The sequence below is a fragment of the Physcomitrium patens genome, chromosome 13 (assembly GCF_059467195.1).
Source record: "Physcomitrium patens ecotype Gransden chromosome 13, ASM5946719v1, whole genome shotgun sequence".
Taxonomy (NCBI): Eukaryota; Viridiplantae; Streptophyta; class Bryopsida; order Funariales; family Funariaceae; genus Physcomitrium; species Physcomitrium patens.
The window spans coordinates 12,908,861-12,929,175 of record NC_143422.1 but is presented as its reverse complement, the minus strand read 5'-3'; positions in this window follow the sequence as shown (position 1 = coordinate 12,929,175).

Below are 20,315 nucleotides of genomic sequence, written 5' to 3'. Positions count from 1 at the left end.
AGAGTACACTTACAATATCAGAGCTTTGTCTTTTCTTGATTAAGAGTGGATTACCCCTTTTTCTTGATAAGACATAAGCGCATTAGAAGTTGCGGATTACCCTCTTTTAAACTGATATTGTTCTTAGTATTTTCTTTGTTATCAATTCCTCTCTTCTATTTGTTTTGAGCGTTATTAGACATCTTCTCTTTTCTAAGTGCTACTATGGCAGAGCTTGTTGAAATGAAGAGTGCAATGGCACAGATGCAAGAGCAATTGAGGGAGTTAATGCTTGCGATGCATCAACTCAATTTACCACCACAAGGAGCAACAAGAATGGTAGGAAGTGAAGATATAGAGATGATTGGGGCTGCTTCAACATCTACACCAAACCATGTCCCTTCTCCCAGAATGGAACACCCTTCGAGTGTTAGAGAACCGAGAGTTGCCTTGCCCGAGAAGTTTGATGGTACCAGATCCAAGTTTCGAGGATTCATCAATCAGGTCCAACTAGTAATTGAACTTCAACCCCAGAGCTATCCAACTCCAGGGTCACAAGTTAGATTCATTGGTACACTCCTTTCAGGTTCAGCATTGTCATGGTTTTCATCTTTTCTTGAACGACGAGATCCAATATTGGATAATCTGGAGGCTTTTTTGGCGGAGTTTCGATCCATGTTTGGAGAACATGATGCAATTCGTGTTGCAACCAACAAGATCCGTATTTTGCGACAAGGCAATCGATCAGTAACATTATATGCTTCGCAATTTCGACAACTTGCAACTGATATCAAGTGGGATGATGCCGCACTTGTGAGTCAATTTCTCTACGGATTACAATATGAGGTAAAGAAATTGATGCTTAATTTACCTGATCCTCAAACATTGAGTCAAGCAATTGACTTTGCTGTGAAGTGCGACAATCGACTTTTTGAATTTCGATCCGAGAGTCGTACAAGTGGGCCTCAACGTTACTACAATTCAATGGCAACACCGACGTCTCCTCAACACATACCTTCGGAAGTAGAGGATATGCAAATTGATGCGGTACGTTTCAAACCTCTTACTGAGCAAGAAAAGTCTCGTCGTCGACAAGGAGGATTGTGCTTATATTGTGGAGAACCTAAGCACACTGCTCAACATTGTCCAAAGAAGCGACGTAACTACAAAATGAGGAGTACGACTGTGAAAGAAGACAGTATGTCGGAAAACGAGTACGTCCAGCTACAATAGGGACCGTGCGGCTGGAATCTTGTACAACTTCTAATGAAGGTCCTATCCTCTCCTCAGAACCATCTCCTTGTTTTATAATAGATGTGCGTTTAGGACCTAATAATTACAAAGCCTCTGCCTTGATAGATTCAGGAGCCTCAGCTTGTTTTTTAGATGAAGAATTTGCTAGATGTCATAGAATATCATTAATACAAAAAACTAAACCTGTACACGTAGAAGTTATAGATGGTCGTCCGTTGTCTTCTGGAGATGTAACTCACGAAACACTTCCTGTAGATGTAGTAATAAATGGTCATAGTAGTTGCGTAATTTTTAATATAATTAGATCTCCCTCTAATCCAGTAATTTTAGGCTTATCATGGTTAGAAAAGTATAATCCTCGAATAGATTGGATTTCTCGTAAACTTGATTTTCCTCGGAGCATTAGTAACAGTTCTATTAATCAAGTAAAAAACCATGAGTCTAGTATAGAAAAACCCGCACTTATAGGTGCAAAAGCGTTTATACACGCAGCAAAAGAAGGATCAACTTTTGCTATTTATGCTGCACCTATTTCTGAAAGCGTAAAGACTTCAAGTGGCATTCCAAGTCAATATCAGGATTATCAAGACGTTTTTGAGAAAAAGAATGCAGATATTCTTCCTGAGCATCGCCCATACGATTGTTCAATCGATCTCAAGGAAGGAACTCAGCCACCATTTGGACCAATTTACAGTTTATCGCAAGATGAGTTGGCTGAACTCAAGACATATATTGACGAGAATTTAGCGAAGAATTTCATACGTCATTCAAAATCTCCAGCAGGAGCTCCAATTTTATTCGTAAAGAAAAAAGATGGATCTTTACGAATGTGTGTTGACTATCGAGGACTCAACAAGATCACAATCAAGAACAGGTATCCATTACCTTTGATATCAGGACTCCTTGACCAGTTAAATCAAGCTAAGATCTATACAAAAATAGATCTAAGAGGAGCATATAATCTAGTACGGATCAAAGAAGGAGATGAATGGAAGACTGCGTTTCGAACCAGGTACGGACACTTTGAATACAATGTCATGCCTTTTGGACTCACGAATGCACCAGCTGCTTTTCAACATCTCATGAATGATGTATTTCGTGAATTCTTAGACAATTTTGTCGTCTGCTATCTAGACGATATCCTGATCTATTCCAAGAACGTTGAAGAACATGAAATACATGTTCGTCAAGTATTACAAAAACTTAGAGATGCAGGATTGTACGCCAAGATGGAAAAGTGTGTATTTCACACTACTCAAGTTGACTTTTTAGGATACATCATTTCAAATGATGGTCTCATGATGGATTCTAAGAAAGTCCAAACAATCATGGATTGGAAGATTCCAAAGACTGTAAGAGATGTCCAATGTTTCTTGGGATTTGCCAATTACTATCGGATCTTCATCAAAGACTTCTCACGAGTTGCAGCTCCACTTACACGCTTGACTAGTAAAGATAAATTTCAATGGAATCAAGAAGCGGAAGCAGCATTTGAAGCCTTGAAGACATCGTTTGTCTCTGCACCAGTCTTATATCGTGTTGACTTTTCCAAGGTATTTTTTATGGAAACAGACGCATCGGATTTTGCCTTGGGTGCAGTTTTATCACAAATGGGAACAGATGACAAACTTCATCCGATAGCTTTTCATTCAAGAAAATTCTCAGCAGCCGAGATCAATTATGAGATCCACGATAAAGAACTTCTTGCGATCGTGGATTCCTTTCAAGAATGGCGTCATTATCTAGAAGGCGCTTCTAGTCCAGTCACTGTGTATACAGATCACAAGAACCTCGAGTATTTCATGTCAGCACGCGTGTTGAATCGTCGTCAAGCTCGTTGGAGTATGTCTTTGTCAAGATTCGACTTCATTATCACTTATCGGCCAGGAAAACAACAAGGTTTGTCCGATGCCCTGTCTAGACGTTCTTATTTTGCACCAAAAGAAGGAGATGCAGCTTTTGAGCAACAAAGAACGGTCCTCTTGAAACCGGAGCAATTTCATCTCCGAGCAGTGAAATCAACATTGACTGTTGATTCAACTTTTCTCAAGCAAATCCAGTCCAGTATGTCCTCAGACCCTCTTGTTCATGATATCGAGAATAATTCTTCCAAGTCTCATGATTCTTCTAAGTTCGAGTTCAAGAATAATCTATTATATTTTGAAGGACGCCTATATGTTCCAGAAGGAAAAGCACGTTTGCGTGTTCTTCAAGCACGTCATGACTTTCCAGCAGCAGGGCACTTTGGATATAATAAGACTCTGGAACTCATATCAAGAGATTTTTGGTGGCCACAAATGTGGAAGTCAGTCAAAGACTTTGTACAATCATGTGATATTTGTTCAAGATCAAAAATTCCTCGACATCGACCTTACGGACTTCTTCAGCCATTACCTATACCAGAACAACCATGGTCTTCTGTTTCTATGGATTTCATCACAGATCTTCCAAACTCAAGATCTTATGATTCTATATTTGTGATAGTAGATCGTTTCACCAAGATGGCACATTTTATGCCATGTACAAAATCTATCACAGGTGAAGAAACAGCTAAGCTTTTCATTGATAATATCTATCGCTATCATGGATTACCTAAAGATATCATATCGGATAGGGGAACTCAATTTGTGTCGAGATTCTGGAGGACTCTTTTCAAGATTTTAAAAGTGGACATAAAGCTATCTTCAGCTTTCCATCCTCAAACTGATGGACAAACAGAGCGCGTAAACCAAGTCTTGGAACAGTATTTAAGGTGTACCATCAACTACCAACAAGATGATTGGACAAACCTTCTGCCATTGGCAGAGTTTGCTTATAATAATACGGTACATTCCTCCACGCAACAAACACCTTTCTTTGCCAATTATGGCTATCATCCACGACTTGATACTTTTGATTTTTCAAAAGTTGATAATCCTGCAGCAGAAGATATGGCAAATCGGTTGTCAGAGTTACATGCAATAATGAAGGCGCAGTTGAAGAAAGCTCAAGAACGACAAAAGATAAATGCAGATGTATATCGTAAAGAGCAACCACAACTCAACGTGGGTGATAAGGTATGGCTACTTCGTCGCAATATCAAGACCACTCGACCTTGTGACAAATTGGACTATCGTAGGCTTGGCCCCTTTTCTGTTTCTGAACAGATCAACCCAGTTGCATATCGGTTACATCTACCGGAGTCAATGAAGATCCATCCTGTATTCCACGTGTCTCTTCTTGAACCATATAAGACAGTGGATATACAAGGAAGAAGACAAATGCCACCGCCTCCTATAGAAGTAGATAATAATGAAGAATTTGAGGTGGAAGAGATATTAGACTCAAGGCGGTGCCGAAATAAGCTAGAATATCTTGTTCATTGGCGCGGATATGATATTAGTGAGCGCACATGGGAGCCATCCAGGAATCTAGCAAATGCATCAGCTAAAGTCAAAGTTTTTCATCAACGACATCCATCAAAACCAAGATGAAAACCTCTCTTATAAAAGAGACAAGATTGAGGCAAGATAACATTCAAATTCCTATCCTTGTTTGTAACTTCTTTGCATTTGTGACGCTAATTAGATGGAGAGCCAACAACCAGCGGATTCAACTCAAGAACCTTCGTTTGTTGACTTACCGGATGAGACATTACGATTGTCACAACCTTCAAGACGACGCAACCGAGATGAAGATCCTCAAGAACGACATGTTCTTCCTCGAATAGATGGTGAGATACAACGCGTTTGGTATCACGACCTTGGAAGAGATTCTCGATGTTTGGTGATATTATTGGAGATAGAAACGACTCCTGATGGTGTTTCAAATGTATTATTTGAAGGAAGTTATGAAGGCCTCAACAGTGATCAAATAACAGGGTGGTCTTCTCGCCCTGGAATGGGACACTATCGATGGCTAAGAGGACCCATCAACTATCTTCGAAGAGAACAAAGATCAGAGTATGTAGCAAATACAATTCGCCGCATATTAGATTTTCTCAATATATAATCACCGCTCCTCGTGGAACTCGTCCCTAGAAGGGGGGGTAATGTCACGGACATACATATAATTACCTATATGAATAGATAAAAGTATGTAAAAGTAGATAAAAGTAGGTTAATTGTGTAATATCTTCTAGAGAAGCTTCTTAGAAGCTTCATAGACGCTGCTTTGACTTTATAGGAGTCTATAGTTGACTTTTAGGTTAGAAACTTGGTCAACAAGTTAGCCATGTGCCACACATGTTGGAAGCTTAAAGAACAAGCTAACTACGTGGTCCATCCATAGAAAACTTGCCTTGCAAGCAAAGGCATGTGGCCTAGAAAGTCAACATATATTGGAGGTCTTATAGAACATCGCCACGTGGCTTCTAGTTAGATAGTATATATAGAGGCAAGAGTGAAGCCCTCTTCACTCTTGTCAACTCCTTTCTTGCTTCTAGTCTAAGTTTCAAGGGTCTCTAGTTTTCTTGTATTTTGGCAATAGCCATTCCAGTTTCTTTCTTAATATACATATTTCTATTTTGTCCTATTTCTTTTTGAGAAAAGTCTCACTTACTCTTTAGCTTTCATCGAGTTCTTGTCCTTGACAGATTGACAAGAGTACACTTACAATATCAGAGCTTTGTCTTTTCTTGATTAAGAGTGGATTACCCCTTTTTCTTGATAAGACATAAGCGCATTAGAAGTTGCGGATTACCCTCTTTTAAACTGATATTGTTCTTAGTATTTTCTTTGTTATCAATTCCTCTCTTCTATTTGTTTTGAGCGTTATTAGACATCTTCTCTTTTCTAAGTGCTACTATGGCAGAGCTTGTTGAAATGAAGAGTGCAATGGCACAGATGCAAGAGCAATTGAGGGAGTTAATGCTTGCGATGCATCAACTCAATTTACCACCACAAGGAGCAACAAGAATGGTAGGAAGTGAAGATATAGAGATGATTGGGGCTGCTTCAACATCTACACCAAACCATGTCCCTTCTCCCAGAATGGAACACCCTTCGAGTGTTAGAGAACCGAGAGTTGCCTTGCCCGAGAAGTTTGATGGTACCAGATCCAAGTTTCGAGGATTCATCAATCAGGTCCAACTAGTAATTGAACTTCAACCCCAGAGCTATCCAACTCCAGGGTCACAAGTTAGATTCATTGGTACACTCCTTTCAGGTTCAGCATTGTCATGGTTTTCATCTTTTCTTGAACGACGAGATCCAATATTGGATAATCTGGAGGCTTTTTTGGCGGAGTTTCGATCCATGTTTGGAGAACATGATGCAATTCGTGTTGCAACCAACAAGATCCGTATTTTGCGACAAGGCAATCGATCAGTAACATTATATGCTTCGCAATTTCGACAACTTGCAACTGATATCAAGTGGGATGATGCCGCACTTGTGAGTCAATTTCTCTACGGATTACAATATGAGGTAAAGAAATTGATGCTTAATTTACCTGATCCTCAAACATTGAGTCAAGCAATTGACTTTGCTGTGAAGTGCGACAATCGACTTTTTGAATTTCGATCCGAGAGTCGTACAAGTGGGCCTCAACGTTACTACAATTCAATGGCAACACCGACGTCTCCTCAACACATACCTTCGGAAGTAGAGGATATGCAAATTGATGCGGTACGTTTCAAACCTCTTACTGAGCAAGAAAAGTCTCGTCGTCGACAAGGAGGATTGTGCTTATATTGTGGAGAACCTAAGCACACTGCTCAACATTGTCCAAAGAAGCGACGTAACTACAAAATGAGGAGTACGACTGTGAAAGAAGACAGTATGTCGGAAAACGAGTACGTCCAGCTACAATAGGGACCGTGCGGCTGGAATCTTGTACAACTTCTAATGAAGGTCCTATCCTCTCCTCAGAACCATCTCCTTGTTTTATAATAGATGTGCGTTTAGGACCTAATAATTACAAAGCCTCTGCCTTGATAGATTCAGGAGCCTCAGCTTGTTTTTTAGATGAAGAATTTGCTAGATGTCATAGAATATCATTAATACAAAAAACTAAACCTGTACACGTAGAAGTTATAGATGGTCGTCCGTTGTCTTCTGGAGATGTAACTCACGAAACACTTCCTGTAGATGTAGTAATAAATGGTCATAGTAGTTGCGTAATTTTTAATATAATTAGATCTCCCTCTAATCCAGTAATTTTAGGCTTATCATGGTTAGAAAAGTATAATCCTCGAATAGATTGGATTTCTCGTAAACTTGATTTTCCTCGGAGCATTAGTAACAGTTCTATTAATCAAGTAAAAAACCATGAGTCTAGTATAGAAAAACCCGCACTTATAGGTGCAAAAGCATTTATACACGCAGCAAAAGAAGGATCAACTTTTGCTATTTATGCTGCACCTATTTCTGAAAGCGTAAAGACTTCAAGTGGCATTCCAAGTCAATATCAGGATTATCAAGACGTTTTTGAGAAAAAGAATGCAGATATTCTTCCTGAGCATCGCCCATACGATTGTTCAATCGATCTCAAGGAAGGAACTCAGCCACCATTTGGACCAATTTACAGTTTATCGCAAGATGAGTTGGCTGAACTCAAGACATATATTGACGAGAATTTAGCGAAGAATTTCATACGTCATTCAAAATCTCCAGCAGGAGCTCCAATTTTATTCGTAAAGAAAAAAGATGGATCTTTACGAATGTGTGTTGACTATCGAGGACTCAACAAGATCACAATCAAGAACAGGTATCCATTACCTTTGATATCAGGACTCCTTGACCAGTTAAATCAAGCTAAGATCTATACAAAAATAGATCTAAGAGGAGCATATAATCTAGTACGGATCAAAGAAGGAGATGAATGGAAGACTGCGTTTCGAACCAGGTACGGACACTTTGAATACAATGTCATGCCTTTTGGACTCACGAATGCACCAGCTGCTTTTCAACATCTCATGAATGATGTATTTCGTGAATTCTTAGACAATTTTGTCGTCTGCTATCTAGACGATATCCTGATCTATTCCAAGAACGTTGAAGAACATGAAATACATGTTCGTCAAGTATTACAAAAACTTAGAGATGCAGGATTGTACGCCAAGATGGAAAAGTGTGTATTTCACACTACTCAAGTTGACTTTTTAGGATACATCATTTCAAATGATGGTCTCATGATGGATTCTAAGAAAGTCCAAACAATCATGGATTGGAAGATTCCAAAGACTGTAAGAGATGTCCAATGTTTCTTGGGATTTGCCAATTACTATCGGATCTTCATCAAAGACTTCTCACGAGTTGCAGCTCCACTTACACGCTTGACTAGTAAAGATAAATTTCAATGGAATCAAGAAGCGGAAGCAGCATTTGAAGCCTTGAAGACATCGTTTGTCTCTGCACCAGTCTTATATCGTGTTGACTTTTCCAAGGTATTTTTTATGGAAACAGACGCATCGGATTTTGCCTTGGGTGCAGTTTTATCACAAATGGGAACAGATGACAAACTTCATCCGATAGCTTTTCATTCAAGAAAATTCTCAGCAGCCGAGATCAATTATGAGATCCACGATAAAGAACTTCTTGCGATCGTGGATTCCTTTCAAGAATGGCGTCATTATCTAGAAGGCGCTTCTAGTCCAGTCACTGTGTATACAGATCACAAGAACCTCGAGTATTTCATGTCAGCACGCGTGTTGAATCGTCGTCAAGCTCGTTGGAGTATGTCTTTGTCAAGATTCGACTTCATTATCACTTATCGGCCAGGAAAACAACAAGGTTTGTCCGATGCCCTGTCTAGACGTTCTTATTTTGCACCAAAAGAAGGAGATGCAGCTTTTGAGCAACAAAGAACGGTCCTCTTGAAACCGGAGCAATTTCATCTCCGAGCAGTGAAATCAACATTGACTGTTGATTCAACTTTTCTCAAGCAAATCCAGTCCAGTATGTCCTCAGACCCTCTTGTTCATGATATCGAGAATAATTCTTCCAAGTCTCATGATTCTTCTAAGTTCGAGTTCAAGAATAATCTATTATATTTTGAAGGACGCCTATATGTTCCAGAAGGAAAAGCACGTTTGCGTGTTCTTCAAGCACGTCATGACTTTCCAGCAGCAGGGCACTTTGGATATAATAAGACTCTGGAACTCATATCAAGAGATTTTTGGTGGCCACAAATGTGGAAGTCAGTCAAAGACTTTGTACAATCATGTGATATTTGTTCAAGATCAAAAATTCCTCGACATCGACCTTACGGACTTCTTCAGCCATTACCTATACCAGAACAACCATGGTCTTCTGTTTCTATGGATTTCATCACAGATCTTCCAAACTCAAGATCTTATGATTCTATATTTGTGATAGTAGATCGTTTCACCAAGATGGCACATTTTATGCCATGTACAAAATCTATCACAGGTGAAGAAACAGCTAAGCTTTTCATTGATAATATCTATCGCTATCATGGATTACCTAAAGATATCATATCGGATAGGGGAACTCAATTTGTGTCGAGATTCTGGAGGACTCTTTTCAAGATTTTAAAAGTGGACATAAAGCTATCTTCAGCTTTCCATCCTCAAACTGATGGACAAACAGAGCGCGTAAACCAAGTCTTGGAACAGTATTTAAGGTGTACCATCAACTACCAACAAGATGATTGGACAAACCTTCTGCCATTGGCAGAGTTTGCTTATAATAATACGGTACATTCCTCCACGCAACAAACACCTTTCTTTGCCAATTATGGCTATCATCCACGACTTGATACTTTTGATTTTTCAAAAGTTGATAATCCTGCAGCAGAAGATATGGCAAATCGGTTGTCAGAGTTACATGCAATAATGAAGGCGCAGTTGAAGAAAGCTCAAGAACGACAAAAGATAAATGCAGATGTATATCGTAAAGAGCAACCACAACTCAACGTGGGTGATAAGGTATGGCTACTTCGTCGCAATATCAAGACCACTCGACCTTGTGACAAATTGGACTATCGTAGGCTTGGCCCCTTTTCTGTTTCTGAACAGATCAACCCAGTTGCATATCGGTTACATCTACCGGAGTCAATGAAGATCCATCCTGTATTCCACGTGTCTCTTCTTGAACCATATAAGACAGTGGATATACAAGGAAGAAGACAAATGCCACCGCCTCCTATAGAAGTAGATAATAATGAAGAATTTGAGGTGGAAGAGATATTAGACTCAAGGCGGTGCCGAAATAAGCTAGAATATCTTGTTCATTGGCGCGGATATGATATTAGTGAGCGCACATGGGAGCCATCCAGGAATCTAGCAAATGCATCAGCTAAAGTCAAAGTTTTTCATCAACGACATCCATCAAAACCAAGATGAAAACCTCTCTTATAAAAGAGACAAGATTGAGGCAAGATAACATTCAAATTCCTATCCTTGTTTGTAACTTCTTTGCATTTGTGACGCTAATTAGATGGAGAGCCAACAACCAGCGGATTCAACTCAAGAACCTTCGTTTGTTGACTTACCGGATGAGACATTACGATTGTCACAACCTTCAAGACGACGCAACCGAGATGAAGATCCTCAAGAACGACATGTTCTTCCTCGAATAGATGGTGAGATACAACGCGTTTGGTATCACGACCTTGGAAGAGATTCTCGATGTTTGGTGATATTATTGGAGATAGAAACGACTCCTGATGGTGTTTCAAATGTATTATTTGAAGGAAGTTATGAAGGCCTCAACAGTGATCAAATAACAGGGTGGTCTTCTCGCCCTGGAATGGGACACTATCGATGGCTAAGAGGACCCATCAACTATCTTCGAAGAGAACAAAGATCAGAGTATGTAGCAAATACAATTCGCCGCATATTAGATTTTCTCAATATATAATCACCGCTCCTCGTGGAACTCGTCCCTAGAAGGGGGGGTAATGTCACGGACATACATATAATTACCTATATGAATAGATAAAAGTATGTAAAAGTAGATAAAAGTAGGTTAATTGTGTAATATCTTCTAGAGAAGCTTCTTAGAAGCTTCATAGACGCTGCTTTGACTTTATAGGAGTCTATAGTTGACTTTTAGGTTAGAAACTTGGTCAACAAGTTAGCCATGTGCCACACATGTTGGAAGCTTAAAGAACAAGCTAACTACGTGGTCCATCCATAGAAAACTTGCCTTGCAAGCAAAGGCATGTGGCCTAGAAAGTCAACATATATTGGAGGTCTTATAGAACATCGCCACGTGGCTTCTAGTTAGATAGTATATATAGAGGCAAGAGTGAAGCCCTCTTCACTCTTGTCAACTCCTTTCTTGCTTCTAGTCTAAGTTTCAAGGGTCTCTAGTTTTCTTGTATTTTGGCAATAGCCATTCCAGTTTCTTTCTTAATATACATATTTCTATTTTGTCCTATTTCTTTTTGAGAAAAGTCTCACTTACTCTTTAGCTTTCATCGAGTTCTTGTCCTTGACAGATTGACAAGAGTACACTTACAATATCAGAGCTTTGTCTTTTCTTGATTAAGAGTGGATTACCCCTTTTTCTTGATAAGACATAAGCGCATTAGAAGTTGCGGATTACCCTCTTTTAAACTGATATTGTTCTTAGTATTTTCTTTGTTATCAATTCCTCTCTTCTATTTGTTTTGAGCGTTATTAGACATCTTCTCTTTTCTAAGTGCTACTATGGCAGAGCTTGTTGAAATGAAGAGTGCAATGGCACAGATGCAAGAGCAATTGAGGGAGTTAATGCTTGCGATGCATCAACTCAATTTACCACCACAAGGAGCAACAAGAATGGTAGGAAGTGAAGATATAGAGATGATTGGGGCTGCTTCAACATCTACACCAAACCATGTCCCTTCTCCCAGAATGGAACACCCTTCGAGTGTTAGAGAACCGAGAGTTGCCTTGCCCGAGAAGTTTGATGGTACCAGATCCAAGTTTCGAGGATTCATCAATCAGGTCCAACTAGTAATTGAACTTCAACCCCAGAGCTATCCAACTCCAGGGTCACAAGTTAGATTCATTGGTACACTCCTTTCAGGTTCAGCATTGTCATGGTTTTCATCTTTTCTTGAACGACGAGATCCAATATTGGATAATCTGGAGGCTTTTTTGGCGGAGTTTCGATCCATGTTTGGAGAACATGATGCAATTCGTGTTGCAACCAACAAGATCCGTATTTTGCGACAAGGCAATCGATCAGTAACATTATATGCTTCGCAATTTCGACAACTTGCAACTGATATCAAGTGGGATGATGCCGCACTTGTGAGTCAATTTCTCTACGGATTACAATATGAGGTAAAGAAATTGATGCTTAATTTACCTGATCCTCAAACATTGAGTCAAGCAATTGACTTTGCTGTGAAGTGCGACAATCGACTTTTTGAATTTCGATCCGAGAGTCGTACAAGTGGGCCTCAACGTTACTACAATTCAATGGCAACACCGACGTCTCCTCAACACATACCTTCGGAAGTAGAGGATATGCAAATTGATGCGGTACGTTTCAAACCTCTTACTGAGCAAGAAAAGTCTCGTCGTCGACAAGGAGGATTGTGCTTATATTGTGGAGAACCTAAGCACACTGCTCAACATTGTCCAAAGAAGCGACGTAACTACAAAATGAGGAGTACGACTGTGAAAGAAGACAGTATGTCGGAAAACGAGTACGTCCAGCTACAATAGGGACCGTGCGGCTGGAATCTTGTACAACTTCTAATGAAGGTCCTATCCTCTCCTCAGAACCATCTCCTTGTTTTATAATAGATGTGCGTTTAGGACCTAATAATTACAAAGCCTCTGCCTTGATAGATTCAGGAGCCTCAGCTTGTTTTTTAGATGAAGAATTTGCTAGATGTCATAGAATATCATTAATACAAAAAACTAAACCTGTACACGTAGAAGTTATAGATGGTCGTCCGTTGTCTTCTGGAGATGTAACTCACGAAACACTTCCTGTAGATGTAGTAATAAATGGTCATAGTAGTTGCGTAATTTTTAATATAATTAGATCTCCCTCTAATCCAGTAATTTTAGGCTTATCATGGTTAGAAAAGTATAATCCTCGAATAGATTGGATTTCTCGTAAACTTGATTTTCCTCGGAGCATTAGTAACAGTTCTATTAATCAAGTAAAAAACCATGAGTCTAGTATAGAAAAACCCGCACTTATAGGTGCAAAAGCATTTATACACGCAGCAAAAGAAGGATCAACTTTTGCTATTTATGCTGCACCTATTTCTGAAAGCGTAAAGACTTCAAGTGGCATTCCAAGTCAATATCAGGATTATCAAGACGTTTTTGAGAAAAAGAATGCAGATATTCTTCCTGAGCATCGCCCATACGATTGTTCAATCGATCTCAAGGAAGGAACTCAGCCACCATTTGGACCAATTTACAGTTTATCGCAAGATGAGTTGGCTGAACTCAAGACATATATTGACGAGAATTTAGCGAAGAATTTCATACGTCATTCAAAATCTCCAGCAGGAGCTCCAATTTTATTCGTAAAGAAAAAAGATGGATCTTTACGAATGTGTGTTGACTATCGAGGACTCAACAAGATCACAATCAAGAACAGGTATCCATTACCTTTGATATCAGGACTCCTTGACCAGTTAAATCAAGCTAAGATCTATACAAAAATAGATCTAAGAGGAGCATATAATCTAGTACGGATCAAAGAAGGAGATGAATGGAAGACTGCGTTTCGAACCAGGTACGGACACTTTGAATACAATGTCATGCCTTTTGGACTCACGAATGCACCAGCTGCTTTTCAACATCTCATGAATGATGTATTTCGTGAATTCTTAGACAATTTTGTCGTCTGCTATCTAGACGATATCCTGATCTATTCCAAGAACGTTGAAGAACATGAAATACATGTTCGTCAAGTATTACAAAAACTTAGAGATGCAGGATTGTACGCCAAGATGGAAAAGTGTGTATTTCACACTACTCAAGTTGACTTTTTAGGATACATCATTTCAAATGATGGTCTCATGATGGATTCTAAGAAAGTCCAAACAATCATGGATTGGAAGATTCCAAAGACTGTAAGAGATGTCCAATGTTTCTTGGGATTTGCCAATTACTATCGGATCTTCATCAAAGACTTCTCACGAGTTGCAGCTCCACTTACACGCTTGACTAGTAAAGATAAATTTCAATGGAATCAAGAAGCGGAAGCAGCATTTGAAGCCTTGAAGACATCGTTTGTCTCTGCACCAGTCTTATATCGTGTTGACTTTTCCAAGGTATTTTTTATGGAAACAGACGCATCGGATTTTGCCTTGGGTGCAGTTTTATCACAAATGGGAACAGATGACAAACTTCATCCGATAGCTTTTCATTCAAGAAAATTCTCAGCAGCCGAGATCAATTATGAGATCCACGATAAAGAACTTCTTGCGATCGTGGATTCCTTTCAAGAATGGCGTCATTATCTAGAAGGCGCTTCTAGTCCAGTCACTGTGTATACAGATCACAAGAACCTCGAGTATTTCATGTCAGCACGCGTGTTGAATCGTCGTCAAGCTCGTTGGAGTATGTCTTTGTCAAGATTCGACTTCATTATCACTTATCGGCCAGGAAAACAACAAGGTTTGTCCGATGCCCTGTCTAGACGTTCTTATTTTGCACCAAAAGAAGGAGATGCAGCTTTTGAGCAACAAAGAACGGTCCTCTTGAAACCGGAGCAATTTCATCTCCGAGCAGTGAAATCAACATTGACTGTTGATTCAACTTTTCTCAAGCAAATCCAGTCCAGTATGTCCTCAGACCCTCTTGTTCATGATATCGAGAATAATTCTTCCAAGTCTCATGATTCTTCTAAGTTCGAGTTCAAGAATAATCTATTATATTTTGAAGGACGCCTATATGTTCCAGAAGGAAAAGCACGTTTGCGTGTTCTTCAAGCACGTCATGACTTTCCAGCAGCAGGGCACTTTGGATATAATAAGACTCTGGAACTCATATCAAGAGATTTTTGGTGGCCACAAATGTGGAAGTCAGTCAAAGACTTTGTACAATCATGTGATATTTGTTCAAGATCAAAAATTCCTCGACATCGACCTTACGGACTTCTTCAGCCATTACCTATACCAGAACAACCATGGTCTTCTGTTTCTATGGATTTCATCACAGATCTTCCAAACTCAAGATCTTATGATTCTATATTTGTGATAGTAGATCGTTTCACCAAGATGGCACATTTTATGCCATGTACAAAATCTATCACAGGTGAAGAAACAGCTAAGCTTTTCATTGATAATATCTATCGCTATCATGGATTACCTAAAGATATCATATCGGATAGGGGAACTCAATTTGTGTCGAGATTCTGGAGGACTCTTTTCAAGATTTTAAAAGTGGACATAAAGCTATCTTCAGCTTTCCATCCTCAAACTGATGGACAAACAGAGCGCGTAAACCAAGTCTTGGAACAGTATTTAAGGTGTACCATCAACTACCAACAAGATGATTGGACAAACCTTCTGCCATTGGCAGAGTTTGCTTATAATAATACGGTACATTCCTCCACGCAACAAACACCTTTCTTTGCCAATTATGGCTATCATCCACGACTTGATACTTTTGATTTTTCAAAAGTTGATAATCCTGCAGCAGAAGATATGGCAAATCGGTTGTCAGAGTTACATGCAATAATGAAGGCGCAGTTGAAGAAAGCTCAAGAACGACAAAAGATAAATGCAGATGTATATCGTAAAGAGCAACCACAACTCAACGTGGGTGATAAGGTATGGCTACTTCGTCGCAATATCAAGACCACTCGACCTTGTGACAAATTGGACTATCGTAGGCTTGGCCCCTTTTCTGTTTCTGAACAGATCAACCCAGTTGCATATCGGTTACATCTACCGGAGTCAATGAAGATCCATCCTGTATTCCACGTGTCTCTTCTTGAACCATATAAGACAGTGGATATACAAGGAAGAAGACAAATGCCACCGCCTCCTATAGAAGTAGATAATAATGAAGAATTTGAGGTGGAAGAGATATTAGACTCAAGGCGGTGCCGAAATAAGCTAGAATATCTTGTTCATTGGCGCGGATATGATATTAGTGAGCGCACATGGGAGCCATCCAGGAATCTAGCAAATGCATCAGCTAAAGTCAAAGTTTTTCATCAACGACATCCATCAAAACCAAGATGAAAACCTCTCTTATAAAAGAGACAAGATTGAGGCAAGATAACATTCAAATTCCTATCCTTGTTTGTAACTTCTTTGCATTTGTGACGCTAATTAGATGGAGAGCCAACAACCAGCGGATTCAACTCAAGAACCTTCGTTTGTTGACTTACCGGATGAGACATTACGATTGTCACAACCTTCAAGACGACGCAACCGAGATGAAGATCCTCAAGAACGACATGTTCTTCCTCGAATAGATGGTGAGATACAACGCGTTTGGTATCACGACCTTGGAAGAGATTCTCGATGTTTGGTGATATTATTGGAGATAGAAACGACTCCTGATGGTGTTTCAAATGTATTATTTGAAGGAAGTTATGAAGGCCTCAACAGTGATCAAATAACAGGGTGGTCTTCTCGCCCTGGAATGGGACACTATCGATGGCTAAGAGGACCCATCAACTATCTTCGAAGAGAACAAAGATCAGAGTATGTAGCAAATACAATTCGCCGCATATTAGATTTTCTCAATATATAATCACCGCTCCTCGTGGAACTCGTCCCTAGAAGGGGGGGTAATGTCACGGACATACATATAATTACCTATATGAATAGATAAAAGTATGTAAAAGTAGATAAAAGTAGGTTAATTGTGTAATATCTTCTAGAGAAGCTTCTTAGAAGCTTCATAGACGCTGCTTTGACTTTATAGGAGTCTATAGTTGACTTTTAGGTTAGAAACTTGGTCAACAAGTTAGCCATGTGCCACACATGTTGGAAGCTTAAAGAACAAGCTAACTACGTGGTCCAGGTTTTTAGGGTTTTTGTCGCAGAATTCGGATCTTATTTGTTGCAACACGAGTTGCATCGTGTTCACCATACATAGATCGAAACTCCGCCAAAAAAGCTTCCAAATTGTCCAATATTGGATTTTGTTGTTCAAGAAAAGACGAAAACCACGATAATGCAGAACCAGAAAGTAGAGTGCCAATAAACCTGACTTGTGATCCTAGAGTTGGATAGCTTTGTGGTTGAAGTTCAATTGCTAATTGTACTTGATTGATGAACCCTCAAAACTTAGATCTCGTACCATCAAATTTCTCGGGTAAGGCAATTCTTGGTTCTCTAGTGCTTACAAGGTGTTGTACAATTGGAGAAGGAACGTGATTTGTTGTAGATGTTGAAGCAGCTCCGATCATCTCTATATCCCCACTTTCTGCTATTCTTGTTCTTTCATGTGTTGGTGAATTGAGTTGATGCATCACAAGCATTAACTCCATCATTTGCTCTTGCATTTGTGCCATTGCACTCTTCATTTCAACAAGCCCTGCCATAATGACACTAAGAAGAAAAATTTGTTTGATACTGCTCAAGACAAAAGAAAAGAAAGACTTAATAACAAAGAAGATACTAAGAACAATATCAGTTTAGAAGTGGGTAATCCGCAAACTTCTAATATGCTTATGTCTTGTCAAGAGAAAGGGGTAATCCACTCTCACTAAAGAAAAACAAAGCTCTGATATTGTAAGTGTACTCTTGTCAATCTGTCAAGGACAAAGACTCGATGAGGGAAAATATACACAAAAAGGCTATCTCGATATAATAAGTCAAAATATAAACAAGTAGGTATATTAAAAGGAAACTGGAATGGCTATTGCCACAAGACAAGAAACTAAAGACTCTTGAACCTAGACTAGAAGCAAGAAAGGAGTTGACAAGAGTGAAGAAGCCTTCACTCTTGTCTCTATATATACTATCTAACTAGGGGCTACGTGGCGACGTTCTATAGGACCTCCAATATGTGTTGACTTTGTAGGACACATGCCTTGACTTACAAGGCAAGTTTTTCTACGTGTGGGCCACATAGTTAGCTTGATCTTCAAGCTAACAACATGTGTGGCACATGGCCAACTTGTTGACCACGTTTCTAATCCAAAAAGTCAATTAAAGACACCTATGAAGTCAAAGCAGCATCTAGGAAGTTTCTAGGAAGCTTTTATATTAAATATTATAGAATTAACTTACTTTTATCTACTTTTACTTACTTCTACCTATTTCTATATGTAATTATTAGCTTACATGATTATGGCCGTGACAACTTAGAAGTATCTTGGAACTTAGAAGTATCTTAGAACTTAGAAGAAGGATTCTTGATAATGTAAATAAGAGAATCAAAAGACATACTTGATTGGATTTATTTCACAAAGGTTGAATGAATGGTCAACATTGATTTTATTATTCAAAGATGAAAATTTTTTAGTTTTAAGAGAATCATTCTTTATTGATCAAAAGATACATCTCCTTCTTTTGGTGTAAAATAAGAATGTCTAGAAAGGGCGTCTAACAAACCTTGTTGTCTTTTGAGTCGATATGTAATCTTAAAATCAAATCTTAATAAAAACATGCTCCAACGAGCTTAGCGACGATTCAAAATATGTCTTAATATGAAATACTCAAGATTCTTTTGGTTTGTATATACGATGACTGGATTGAAAGTGCTTTCTAGATAATGATGCCATTCTTGAAATGAATCCACGATTGTAAGAAGCTCTTTGTCATGGATTTTATAATTAATCTTGATTATTGAAAATTTTCTAAAATGAAAAGCTACCAAGTGAAGTTTATCATCTGTTCTCATTTGTGATAATACGACACTCAAAGCAAAGTCTAATGCATTTGTTTCCATAAAAAATGTCTTAGAAAAGTTGATGTGATACAAGATTGTTGCACAAATAAAGGCTGACTCCAAAGCTTCAAAAGATGCTTCAACTTTACTACTACAACCAAGTTTGTCTTTGCAAGTTTAATGTGTAAATAGAGTTGAAACTCGAGAAAAGTCTTTGATGAAGATCCGATAATAGTTAGTAAAGTCTAAAATGTATTGGACATTTCTTATCGTTTTTGAAATCTTCCAATCCATAATAGTTTGAACTTTTTTAGGATCCATCACAAGTCCATCATTTGAAATGATATATCCTAAAAAGTCGACTTGAGTAGTATAGAATATACACTTTTCTATCTTGGCATAGAGTCTCACATCTCTTAATTTTTATAACACATGACAAACATGAAGTTTATGTTCATCTACATTTTTAGAATAGATCAAGATGTTGTCTAGATAATAAACAAAAAAATTATCCAAAAACTCTCAAAAAATATCATTTATTAGATTTTGAAAAGCTGCTAGTGTATTTATAAGTATAAAAGGTATGACATTGTATTCAAAATGTCTTTACCTACTTTGAAATGTAGTCTTCCATTCATCTCCTTCTATAATATATATTAGATTGTATGCTCTCCATAGATCTATTTTTGTGTAGATCTTAGCTTGATTCAGTTCATTGAAAAGTCTGAATATCAAAGGTAGAGAGTATTCTTGATAGTGATCTTATTAAGTCCTCGATAATAAGGACACATTCGTATTGATCCATCATTCTTCTTTACAAATAAGATTGAAACTCATATTAGCAATTTGAAATAGCATATAAAATTCTTGGCCATATTCTCTTCAATATATTCCTTGAATTCAACTAATTCATTTTATGATAAATTATAGATTGGTCCAAATGGTAGTTGTGTTCCTTCTTGAAGGTTAATTGAGCAGTCATAGGAATAATATTCTAGAAGAGTACTTGCATTCATCTTCTCAAAGACATCTTGAAACTCTTGATATTGGCTTAAAATGCTACTTCAAGTCTTTGCATCATTAGAAATAAGTGTGGCATAAATGATACAAGGTGATCCTTTTTTTGTAGCATGCAAGAAAGCTCTCACACCTATAAACACAAGTTTTATTGTGCTAGCCTTATGACTTTCTATTTGATTAATTTTATTCTAAATTATACTTCTAGAAAAGTCAAGAGTACGAGAAATCCAATCTATGCAAGGATTATACTTTTTTAACCATAATAAAACTAAAATAACTAGATTAAAGGGAGATCTAATTATATTAAAGATTGTGCAACTACTATGACCATTTATTGCTACATCTATAGGAAGTATTT